This window comes from Poecilia reticulata, chromosome 4 (genome assembly GCF_904066995.2).
Source record: "Poecilia reticulata chromosome 4, P_reticulata-male-v2, whole genome shotgun sequence".
Taxonomy (NCBI): Eukaryota; Metazoa; Chordata; class Actinopteri; order Cyprinodontiformes; family Poeciliidae; genus Poecilia; species Poecilia reticulata.
Genome location: NC_088833.1, coordinates 32,108,396 through 32,121,094, shown reverse-complemented (window position 1 = coordinate 32,121,094; position 12,699 = coordinate 32,108,396). Strand labels below are relative to the sequence as shown.

Here is a 12,699-nt window from a genome sequence, read left to right as displayed (position 1 = left end):
TGTATATAAATTGTCCCAATGCATAACCCCTAAGCATAACCCCTAAGCTTCCACTTCAGTCCCGTCACTCAAGTAATGTTATCCAATATATTTAACATTAACACAACCCGCTATAGTTTTCGGTTCATAAACAAGACGGTAGCAGTTTTGGACGCATAGCACTGACAGATAGACTTTAGCTATCTATCCGTGCTATGGTAGGAAAATCTGACGAGGTAGCACTGATAGTCAGAACACTTACTCCACACATTATTATGCATACTGTAGTTTGTTTGGCATTAAGGATTAATACAATCCTCCCAAAGCTTTAGACAGCTTTAGACAGTGAAAATAATATATATATATATATATATATATATATATATATATATATATATATATATATATATATATACCCCAAATCCAGCACCCTGAGACTGTACACGAGCCGTAAGGAAGGAGGCAGAGGACTAGTGAGTGTGAGAGCCACTGTCCAGGATGAAACATCCAAGATCCATAAATACATCAAGGACAAAGCCTCAACGGACGATGTGCTCAGCGAATGTCTCAGGCAATGGGGAACAGAAGACAAGGTGCTGGAAGTACCATCATGGGAGGACAAGCCCCTACATGGGATGTACCACCGACAAATAACTGAAGTGGCTGATGTCAGGAAAACCTACCAATGGCTGGAGAAAGCTGGACTCAAGGACAGCACAGAGGCTCTCATCCTGGCCGCCCAGGAACAGGCCCTAAACACCAGAGCAATAGAGGCTCAGATCTACCACACCAGATAAGACCCAAGGTGTAGGTTGTGCAAGGAGGCCCCTGAGACAGTCCAGCACATAATAGCAGGGTGCAAGATGCTGGCAGGGAAAGCATACATGGAACGACATAACCAAGTGGCGGGCATAGTGTACAGGAACATCTGTGCAGAATATGGACTGGAAGCCCCGAGATCAAAGTGGGGAACACCCCCAAAAGTGGTGGAGAATGACCGAGCTAAGATCCTGTGGGACTTCCAGATCCAGACAGACAAGATGGTAATGGCGAACCAACCGGACATTGTGGTGGTGGATAAAGAACAGAGGAAAGCCGTTGTGGTGGATGTAGCAATACCAAGTGATTACAACATCAGGAAAAAGGAGCATGAGAAATTGGAGAAATACCAGGGCCTCAGGGAGGAACTGGAAAAGACCTGGAAGGTGAAGACCACAGTGGTGCCTGTGGTCATCGGGGCCCTCGGGGCAGTCACCCCCAAACTGGAGCAGTGGCTCAAACAGATCCCAGGAACAACATCAGACATCTCAGTCCAGAAATGTGCAGTTCTAGGCACAGCCAAGATACTGCGCAGAACCCTCAAGCTCCCAGGCCTCTGGTAGAGGACCCGAGCTCAGAGGATGAAACAGACCACCCACGGAGGGTGAGAAGGGAATTTTTATATATATATATATATATATATATAGTTGCACTAGCACCGCCACACCAGCAGGGGGGGGCACAGATGTTCGAGATAGAGAGCTTGATTAGAGTAAGTAGAGTTCTGTGTGTAGGAGCGGGATCATTACAGTTCCTGGTCGTATGTTTTGTGACCGCACTAAAAATAAACGTTCAGCTTCCGAAGAAACCTTTTAACTGTCTCTTGTTTGCCGCACCACTCTGCTGTGAACCACAAGGGAGTTAACCCTGAAGTCCCCAACCTCTTCAGCCTTGGAGCGAGACGGAGCTCCTTCGGTGACATCACCGAACCTACCGCGTCCAAGCATAAACCCGTTCACCAAAGCTAATTTCAGGGATTTCGTCCACAGCACAGCACTGCCGTGTCATTACCCCCACCAAATAAGTCCAACTGAGCCTCTACCTAATTACAACCCATTCAAAGACAATTTGCATGGACATTTAAACCGGCAAACAGAGGCTCAGTTAACATCACATCAGTATGGCTGTGATCAACGCCGGGCTACATCTGAGAGCGAAGAGGAAGGCGAGATGCGGGAAAAGATCCCCACCTTACGCCCTGGGCAGTATGATGGCACAACCCCTTGGAAGGAGTTCCTACACCGGTTCGAAAGCTGCTCTGAAGCAAATTACTGGTCAGACAGAACAAAAACCATTCAACTAAAGTTCTGTTTAGTGGGGTCTGCAGGGGCCATTGTACATCGAAACCCAAGATCTTCTCAATGGGATTACCACCGCCTAGTGGAGGAGATGGAGATCGCTTACGGCCCATCTTCAGAGTATGCAGCTGCTGTGGCTATAGAGCTAAGGCAACGGGTCCGCAGGTCAGGCGAGTCCCTTCATACCTTAAGGGATGACATCTATGGTAAAATAGCAGTGGCCTATGGTGCTATTGGTGTGGAGGTTTTCACCAATGCAGTGGGAAATGCAGAGATTGTGCAAAAGTTGTTGGAACAGCAGCCTCGTACCCTAGCCCAAGCTTATGAAATTGCCCGTCGCTATGAGGCTATTAAACAAGCTGCCAATAATGTTACTACTCTAATGCAAACAGGGACACGTAACATTCCTGATAGAAGGCAGCGTGCTGCCATGGTCAGAGATGGAAGAGTTGATGCACCACAAGAGTTTTCCCCATTCCCACACAGCTATGAACATGGAACTTTTCCCCCCTGCAGCCCACAAGCCAGAAAGAGGGAGTTTAGAGCCTCAAGAGGTGGGGTACTTCACTGCAGAAACTGTTCCGGCATAGGTAATTTTCAAAAACACTGCCCTTCTCCTAGGAAGGTAACTAAAACACAAGCATTGTTTGATATCCCTGACAACCAGGGGGCAACAGTGCTCCATCTCAAGACCAGCAACCAAGAAATGAACATTAACATGCAACTTTTCGGGCTGGATTTGTGCGCTGTGCTAGACAGTGTTGCCAGGAGAAGTGTGTTGCCTTTGAACATCTACAACTCGATCAACCGAGAGCTTCGGCCCCCACTGAACACAACCTCAGTAAGGACCCTTCTTGGTGTTGGGCCTGGTGATGTCCCTGTTCTTGGAGAAACCCAGGTTCCAGTTCAAATCACTAGCTGCCAAGTGACAGTAGATTTTCTGGTGGCTGACATCACTAATAATGAAGCTTTACTTGGTCACCCATTCCTGACACAGGCCAAAGCACGCCTTGACTTTGGTAACCAAAGCATCACCCTATTTGGCGAACAGGTTCCTTATTTCTCCATTCAAGGTAACTCCAGAGTACACACTGTTAGAGTTGCCCGAACTGTCGTCGTTGAGCCAGGGAGGGAGTACATACTAAGAGGTGGGGCACACTTTAGAGGCCCCGTTCATGGACAGCTAATGCTCAGACATAAACTACTGGTGGCTCGTGTCCTAGTGACACCCGGGCTCTCCAAAGCCATACCCATTCGACTTTTCAATCCTGGGGCTACAGCAGTAACAATAAAGGAGGGAGCTGTGGCAGGATTTCTCCATCCTGTTGAAACCCTGCAGCCATCTGCTGCCACCCAAGAAAAACCACAGCTTTCGGTTCCTTCCACTGTTCCGCTACATTTGCATGAACTTTATGTCCAAAGCTCTTTCAACCTTACAGAAGCGGAAAAGCGCCATCTGGCGGAGTTGCTTTGCAACTACAGCAGTGTGTTTTGTTCTGGACCTAATGATCTTGGCCGCACCAGTTTAGTCCAACACGATATAAATACCCGTCCTGGGGCACCGGTCAAACTACCACCTCGCCGGATGGCTGCAGAAAAACAACACAATGCGGAGCAACAGATCGAACAGAGTCTTCGTGATGGCCTGGCCCGTCGCAGTCACAGCAGCTGGGCATCACCTATTGTTATGGTCCGTAAAAAGGATGGTACGTATCGCCTTTGCATGGATTATAGAGCTCTTAATGACAGTACTATTAAAGATGCTTATCCTCTTCCCCGTATTCAAGATACGCTCGATACCCTGTCATCTGCCAAGTGGTTTAGTACGCTTGACCTTGCCTCAGGGTACTGGCAAGTGGAACTTACACCCAGAGCACGCCAAGCTGCTGCTTTCTGCACCAGAAGTGGACTGTTCGAGTGGAACGTTATGCCATTCGGGTTGTGCAACGCACCTGCAACGTTCCAACGCCTTATGGACCGCGTGCTGGCCAGGTTACAGTGGGAAACATGTTTGGTGTACCTCAATGACATCATTGTGCCTGCTCGGAATGCACCTGAAATGCTGCTACGGCTCCGTCAAGTATTTGACCGACTCCATCAGGCCAATTTGAAGTTGAAGCCCACCAAGTGTTTTCTTTTCCGGCACCAGGTGGCTTACCTGGGACACATTGTGTCAGAGCAAGGCGTGGCCACTGATCCAGACAAAGTCCGTAAGGTGCAGGAGTGGCCAACCCCAACTTCCATCCAGGAAGTCTGCAGGTTTGTTGGCCTTGCATCCTATTACAGAAGATTTGTGAAAGACTTTGCCACTATAGCTGAACCTTTGCACTCCCTGACACAGAAGTATGCCCGGTTTCAGTGGGGCATAAAACAACAGAGAGCTTTCGACACACTTAAAAACCACTGCACCTGTGCTGGGTTACCCACTCGACCAGGGCGACATGATTTTGGATACAGATGCTAGTGACACGGGTATTGGGGCTGTTCTATCCCAAGTGCAGCAGGGAGCAGAGCCTGTTCTAGCTTATGGGAGCCGTAAGCTGTCCAAGACGGAGCAGAACTATTGTACAACCAGGCGAGAATTGCTAGCTGTGGTTGAATTTACATCCTACTTCAGGCAGTACCTCCTGGGGCGTACTTTCACAGTACGTACTGACCACAGTACCCTCAGATGGTTAACCAGGTTGAAAGAACCGGAGGCACAACTGGCAAGGTGGCTGGAAAAACTGGCTGAGTACAACTTCAACATCATTCACCGGCCAGGCTGTCAGCACGATAACGCTGACAGTGTGTCGAGACGTCCTTGTCGCCAGGCATGTCCTTGCAATCTGCAAGACCCTGCTACCTCCTCCAAAGACTTTTGCCATAAAGAGGTGCAGTGTGAGTTAGACCCCCATTTCAGCCTGGGAATGCTGAGTCCAGTGGGTGTAGTTAAGACCAACGCTGAGCCCCAAAGCCCTACAGAGACTGAAGTTTACACCACAAAGACTAGAGAGACCCCATTGTTTTCTGGTTGGACAACGAACCAGCTTCGCAAAGCCCAGGAAGAAGATCCTGACATTGCACCAATCAAAACGTGGATTTAAACTTGTAGTGAACGCCCTGAGTGGACTACCGTGTCCCCCCACAGTCCAGCAACAAAAGCATATTGGGGCCAATGGAAAAGACTTCAGCTGAAGGAGGGCGTTCTCACCCGAAGATTTTACTGTCTGGATGACAAGCAGTTTTATTCCCAGATCATACTGCCACGTTCTCTCCAGTCGGATATCTTCAGGCAGATGCATGAAGGGGCAGTGGGAGGACATTTTGGAGTGGAGCGTACCGTAGCCCGCATCCAGACACTGTTTTACTGGTACCATATGCGAGAGGATGCCACTTTATGGTGCCAGACCTGCACAAACTGTGCAGCTAAAGCAAGGCCATTGAAGACACCACGAGCCCCCATGGGGACTGTTCGTGTTGGCGCTCCAATGGAGCGGGTGGCTCTGGACATAATGGGACCACTGAATGAAACAGAACGCCATAATCGCTACATTCTTGTCATACAGAATTATTTCTCCAAATGGGTGGAGGCATTTCCCCTGCCTAATGACCAAGCAGTTACTGTGGCTGAGGTGTTAGCTTCAGAATGGGTTTGTCGTTATGGGGCCCCACAAGTGCTACACAGCGATCAAGGCAGAAACTTTGAATCTGAAGTCTTCCACAAAATGTGCAGCTTGTTCGGGATTGAAAAGACACGCACCGCTCCTTTTAGACCACAGTCGGATGGGCAGGTTGGAAGATTTAACGCCACCTTACAGACAATCTTGGCAACAACAGCCGAGAGGTGCCACTGGGACTGGGACCTTATGATCCCCTATGCCCTCATGGCCTATAGAACAACTAAACACAGTGCCACCAAATTCACACCTAACTATATGATGTTTGGACGTGAGGTAAGCGAGCCGGTTGACTTAGTGGTCAGCCTACCTCCGGACAATGAAACGGACATTACTGCCCCTTTGTACATCCAGCAACTCCGTGAGAAACTCGAACTGGCTCACCATATTGCCAGAGATGTGCTTTGTGCTTCTGTCACCCGAGCCAAGCGGCAGTATAATAAGAACTGTTGCCGGACACAGTACCGTGTAGGAGATGCTGTTTGGTACCTTGTAAAAGGGACCCGAAAGAGCAAAAACAAAGTGAAGAAATTTCTATCGTCGTACGAAGGCCCCTTCTTCATCCTAGGACAACTTGATGACCTCATCTTTCGCATTCAGAAAGATCCAAAGACCAAAGTGAAGGTGGTTCATCACGACCAACTGAAACCCTACCTAAGCCGCGACCGACTGGACAATGCATGCACAGATGTTCAAGATAGGGAGCTTGATTAGAGTAAGTAGAGTTCTGTGTGTAGGAGCGGGATCATTACAGTTCCTGGTCGTATGTTTTGTGACCGTGCTAAAAATAAACGTTCAGCTTCCGAAGAAACCTTTTAACTGTCTCTTGTTTGCCGCACCACTCTGCTGTGAACCACAAGGGAGTTAACCCTGAAGTCCCCAACCTCTTCAGCCTTGGAGCGAGACGGAGCTCCCCTGTGTTTCCCCCACAAAGTTTGGAGGTTCATCAGCAAAGGTTAACTATATATATATATATATATTCACTTTTGGATGGCTTCATTGGTAATCTGTGTCAACACAGAGATTACCAATGAAGCCATCCAAAAGTGAATACATTATTCAGCAAACCAAACATTTTGACATTATCAGGGTTGCTATTAACAAGAACCCAAAATACAAGTCATGTTTGTTCATTTCTACTTTTTACATGATTCTATCCACTCACTGTTCAGCTGTCTTCATGGAAAATCTTCAATGTATGAAAGTGAGAAAATGTGTCCAAAACCTGTAACCTTAAGTAGTGATAAATAAGATTGAGTTTAAACTTTTAGGCCCCCAGTTAATTCTTAGTGACCAAAATCTGGAAACATTGAAGGTTTGATTAAAACTAGAACCAGTCAGATTAGAAGGAACAGTGCTTTATTTGTTTTCAGAATAACTTGAACATCAGACGAATCATAATTAAATGTATTGAAGTTAATAACAGATTGTTAATGCACTTCAACTCTGCAATGAACCTCAGCCACATTTTTTTGAATTAGAAATTGATAGAGATTTTTTTGATATTATCATTTTGTTGCTACTTTAGTTCATATTCAGTCTAACGTTAGTCAGTTTAAAGTGTTCTCTTCTCTAGTGTGTATGAACTGACCTGGAGGTCACAACTGCCTGTTCATCTACATGTGAAACAGTGTGACAGAGATTTGAACCGGGCTCAGATCATAGGTCAGATGTTAAATTGTTTTACGACCTTTGCTGTGTTTGGGTAAAATGTTTTACGACCTCTGTTGTTTTTCCTCTGCTGTCTATCTTGCCTATCCTCCCTCTTTGAAGTTTGATAATAAAAGACAAGCTGTACCCAAAGAAATTCAGAATGCTCTGTGAACGGCTCGGAGGAGCAGTTGACAGAGTTTTTCTCCTTTTGCAAAAGCTTAGTCAAAAATTCATATACGTTGTCTGTGGTTCTTTTATGTAGGTTCTAGGAAAATACCTATCAGAAATGTTTCATCAGCACATTGGGCACATGTGATTCCTGCTCCAGAAAGGTGAAGGTCTCTGGACATCCTGAAGGTAAACACTGACGAACAGTCAGGAAGATGGACACTGATGAGATATCCTATAACTCAGAGGATGCACGAAGAACCACGCTGGTCTGTGGCGACAGTTTACCAACATCTGAAAACACATTGGAATATATTATGAATGAATTCTGACACTATTAAGTTATTTCAACACCCTGAGTGCCGAATAGTGTATATTCGGCACTATTACACGTTCTATAGTAGCTTAATACAAAAATCATTGTTAGCTCACCTGCACTGTCTGAGCCACCTGCTTTCTTCCTGCTACAAGGCAGAGATCAGCTTAAATACTATTACTAAAATGGTTACAAATCAGATGTAATAGCCCTCCCACCGCGCATTTTCTTGAAGTCTCAGAAAAATTACAATCAGGCTATTAAAAAAATAGCTCAGCTCTGTCTTCTTCTTTTGTATCAGAAAAACTACTGGCGTTAGGTCGCATAGTAATGAAACACGGCACATGGCGCCTGGAGGCGGGGGGCTATACCCCCCCACCACCAGTAGGCGGCACCCTGCTACAGAGCCGAGTCGGGCTGGTGGAAAAGCGGTCACTCCGAAATAGAGCCGAACCGAGCTGCTGAAGTAGAGTCGGTGGAAAAGGGACATATGTTGACTCAGTTAAATCTAGTTAAGGAGATACAAACATAGATGGAGATAGCTACATAGAAAGATAGAAACATAATGGTTTTTATTGTAAGAGTAACATTGTTATATTGAAATGGGCTATGACAATAGAGCATCACTTTATAAAAAAAATTGTATTTACTTTTGGCCTATAACCTGTTCTGCTGAGTTTGTGTTGAAGGAGAAAAAAATAGAGGGGGGGACTACATATTCACCGTTAGCACAGAGATGCTGAAAGCATGCTTAGCTCCAAAACAAAGATAATTAGGACCATTTTAGTTTGTGGTGCAACAGGAATAAAGTGTTATGAGGTATCCAAAAAGAGCAACTCTGCTGCCTTAAATACTATTACTAAAATGGTTACAAATCAGATGTAAGCAATGTGTTGATCCATTAGTTGCTGGCTCCAAATATGGCTCTAACAGGCTTCCTGTGTGATCTGATGCTCCGTCTGCCATAAACACAGGTCTGATGTCACTCAAAATGCCCTGAAGCCTGCTGGCCTGGGACAGATAGATCTGCAAACGTCTGTGTGTCTAAGCCTAATCTGCCTTTGTTTAAACCTAGAGACCTCCCACTGACATGAGTTTACTAACCTCAGGCAGCTATCATCGTGAAAACAAGGAAAATCCCTCTGTAAACAGCCCCACCAACTCTGTCATCTAATTTAAAATGACTGATAAATAGCAATCTTGGATACTTTGAAGTTAGGATCTTATTTTTCAGCACTTGGGACACAGGGACAGCACCACCCTTAGTGCCATCAGAGTATGTTGTTTCATTTCTGGGTTAATAAACTAAATATATAGAGAGATTTTTGTTTTTCGTTTTCAAGGTAGCACTGTCGACTTGCAGCAAGAAGGTCCTGGGTTCAAGTCCCAGTTTGGGGTCTTTCTGCATGGAGTTTGCGTGTTCTTCCTGTGCGTAGGTGGGATCTCTCCTGGTACTGCAGCTTCCTTCCACAGTCCAAAAACACGACTGTTAGGTTAATTGGTCTCCCTTAATTCTCCTTAGGTGTGAGTGCATACATGGTTATTTGTCCTGTCTCTGTGATGGACTGGTGACCTGTTCAAGTTAAACTCCACCTTACACCCATTAACCACTGGAGATGGGCACCAGATTTTCTTACATTAGTGTTTGCTCAGTATCTATCTACAGGCTGCTTGATGGATTTCTCAAAACGCATTTTAATACTGTAATCTATGTATGTGTCAGGTAGTAGTTACCAAAGTTTGGGAGATCCAAACCTTCTAGAGCTTCAACCTTTGGTAAATGTTTATACTTATTTGATTCACCGGAGCTATCAGAGATTTAAAAAATTGTAGAGTTTTTAAAATTCTTAAAATACCTCTGCATTTTATCCTTGCTTCCAGTATTCTATTTAATTTTGTTGTAGCTTTAGTTTTCTTATTTCATTTAGCAAGTTTTCGTCTTGAGATGTAGCATAAGCAGCTTCTAAAGCGTTTATGGGCCATTCCATTTTGAGTTCAGTTGCTTTTGGGGTTTTCTCCTTACATACGATTAATTATTTTACTGTGCATTGCAATGTTTACTGCTTCCCATAGGATGCTCGGAGAGGTTGATCATTTAATAAAAATATCCACTCTCTCAAAGAATTTGGTAAATTCTTCACCTCTGAGTCATGTTGTGTTGAATCTCAAGTATAACAGGTGGAGTGGTTTCCCTGTGTGGTCACTGAAGGCTTCCACTGGATCTGAAGCCAACCTTCAGATCCAAGGTTGTGATGAGCTGACAATCATCATTTGTCAAATGGTTATTAATCTCAGTTCCTGCTCCTCGCAGCTGCATCTGACGGAGTCTGAAACATGATCCAGATATCTGCTGACATCTTCTTCCTCTGTGCTGAGTCTCACCAACTGACACAAGCAATGCAAGGGCTGTTTAAAACCTTATGGTAACCAGTTATCTCTGGGCTGTGTTTAGAGGAACAATCAATCGCTGCCTTGTCTGAATGCAAACAGAGGGTCTTATTATCACTGGTGTACATGAAACAAACTAACAGATGGCAGCATGACTGGCTTTCTCTCAGCAGTTGACACTTGGCCAGTCAGTCGCCTGCTGGGCTGCAAAATATCTGATTTGATGTGTGGTTGTGGATGTCGACACATGTAGATGGAAGATGCACTTGTTTCACATGATGACATTTTCAGACTCTGCCTGAGGTAATCACAGACACTGACGGCTTGTTTGTGTTTGCTAACCAGGCAACAGAGGATAAGGAATACTGACTTTAAAATTTAACAAAAACTTATGAAATATATTAGTGACTCCTTGAATCTGATGTTAAATGCCTGGTTCACTAAATAATATCAGTAATTTGGATGATTTTTTAAAGTGGTTCAAAACACCAAATATAAGAAGAGAGTTTTATTCATGTTCCAGTGTCATGTTCAAGTCTTCCTGCATTCTTCCTAAAATATATTAATCACACATATTAAACTGCTTCATTACTCTATTCATATTTAGTGACATTTACAAAGCATATAGGCAAAAAGCTGGTTGTGTCTTTCAAAGATTTAATTTGATAAGCACGTGGAGGAAGTACCAAGGTTCAATCACATGGCAGGAGTTTGATTAAAAAGGATGAAGTGAAAGAGGCTTAAAGTCATTAATGAATAAAAACTCTGTCCTGCTTCTGAGAGACACAAAGCTGCAGAAGGCCTTGCTCTGATGGCATTTAACCAAATTTAATAAGACAACATAACTTTAGAGGATCAAATGACTTTTATACATCAGCAAACAAAACCAGTACCAGAGGTGTTTATAAAACCACAAACCTAGTAAAGAAACCAAAAACTCAAAACAATAAAGAAAATATTAATCTGATAAAATTTTTAGAAGCTTATATAGGTTTGCAGAAAATACTCCTGTACAGTTGGAAGTAATTGTTTACATAAACTAAATTTAAAAAATCAAAACAGAATAACGTTTTTACTGTTTGACAGTAAATCAGACTCTGCTGTGACTCCTCAGTTCAAATTCAACTGTAAAAGCTGGATATTATCAATACCTTTAGAACAGCATTGATGTCCTCCAGTTCTGCATGAGGGCAGCTGGAAGGAAACTTTGGGACATGCTGCTATTCTAGTCCAAAGTAGAGCATCAATCTGAGAGCAGTTTGAGTGGGAGCACATAAAAAACATTCAGACCCACCTACCCCTCTAATCTAATCTAATCTAATCACATTCAAGGAATTAAATCCTCTGTGTGAAGTATGTGTGCAACACATTCACACAACACAACACATTGTTAGTGGACGGACAGTGCTGGAGTTACTCTTCAACTGTGCAGAAAATTCTGGGTTTGAAATGTTGAGATGCTTTACCAAGGTCGAGAAAGAGTCACACGCTGTTAGACAAAGGGCCCATTGTAAAGAGTTACATGTTTGATTCTGTTAGACACCTAGGTCCATTTCTCACAAAAAAGAAACATTTTCCCAGGCCACAGAGACATGGTGTGATTTCAGGGAGTGTCTTCAGTCCATATAATCAGCTGCCCTCCTCTTTCTCCTGAGACGCTGCACAGACTTTTTTAGAAACTCTTCTCGGATGTAATGGTAAAAGCGTCTCCTTTCAGCGATGAAGGTGAATAAAATAAGTAAAGTCTGAATGCTTTTCTTGGCTGATTTTATGCTCCGTGTGTCAATACAAATTATGATTCATCGATCGGGATTTCCATTCCCAACAGAATCCTTTAAAGCTTTTTTTCATGCCCCCTGTTCTATACTTGGAAATCATCAGTCTGAATAGTTTGCACCTAGTTTTAGAGTAAAGCAGAGCTGTGTGGAAGACATCTGCTGTGTTTGGTTGCATGCCCTTGGTGTTTGGCTCTGCTGTACAGCAGTTACAGACCTGAGCAGCCTGCGTTTCTCAACAGACACCTGTACCGCCAAGTTATGAACACCTTGTTGATACCAGGCTGGACACATTTTGCCCTCAGAGCTGCCTTAATTCTGTAGATTTACCACAGTGTCCGACAACAATCCTCGGGTAGACAGTAGTGTTTAAACATCATTCAGTGGGCCGGAAACATATCCCGCACAAATCACACCACCACCATCAGCCTGCTGAACCTGTCACATAAACTAATCAGAAATGGTGATATAATTTTATGTTTATTATTTCAACATCTGAATGTTGCAGCTGAAATTGGACTTTTAGTGAGCCTGTGTTGCCTCTTGTTCCTGATTTCAGGAGACAGGAGGTTGGGGGGGTGAAGTTGTATCAAACTGTACTGCTACAATCAATTTGAAAATTCAACTGCGTCAAGCGAGGATTG

The 12,699-nt window shown here is 44.2% G+C and overlaps 1 protein-coding gene across 3 annotated transcripts in view; it reads right to left on the bottom strand.

The window, feature by feature from the left end:
• Positions 1 to 12,699, bottom strand: part of LOC103464061 (cadherin-2-like) — a 158,277-nt gene that overhangs the window by 84,385 nt on the left and 61,193 nt on the right. The gene's annotated exons all lie outside the window — the stretch shown is intronic.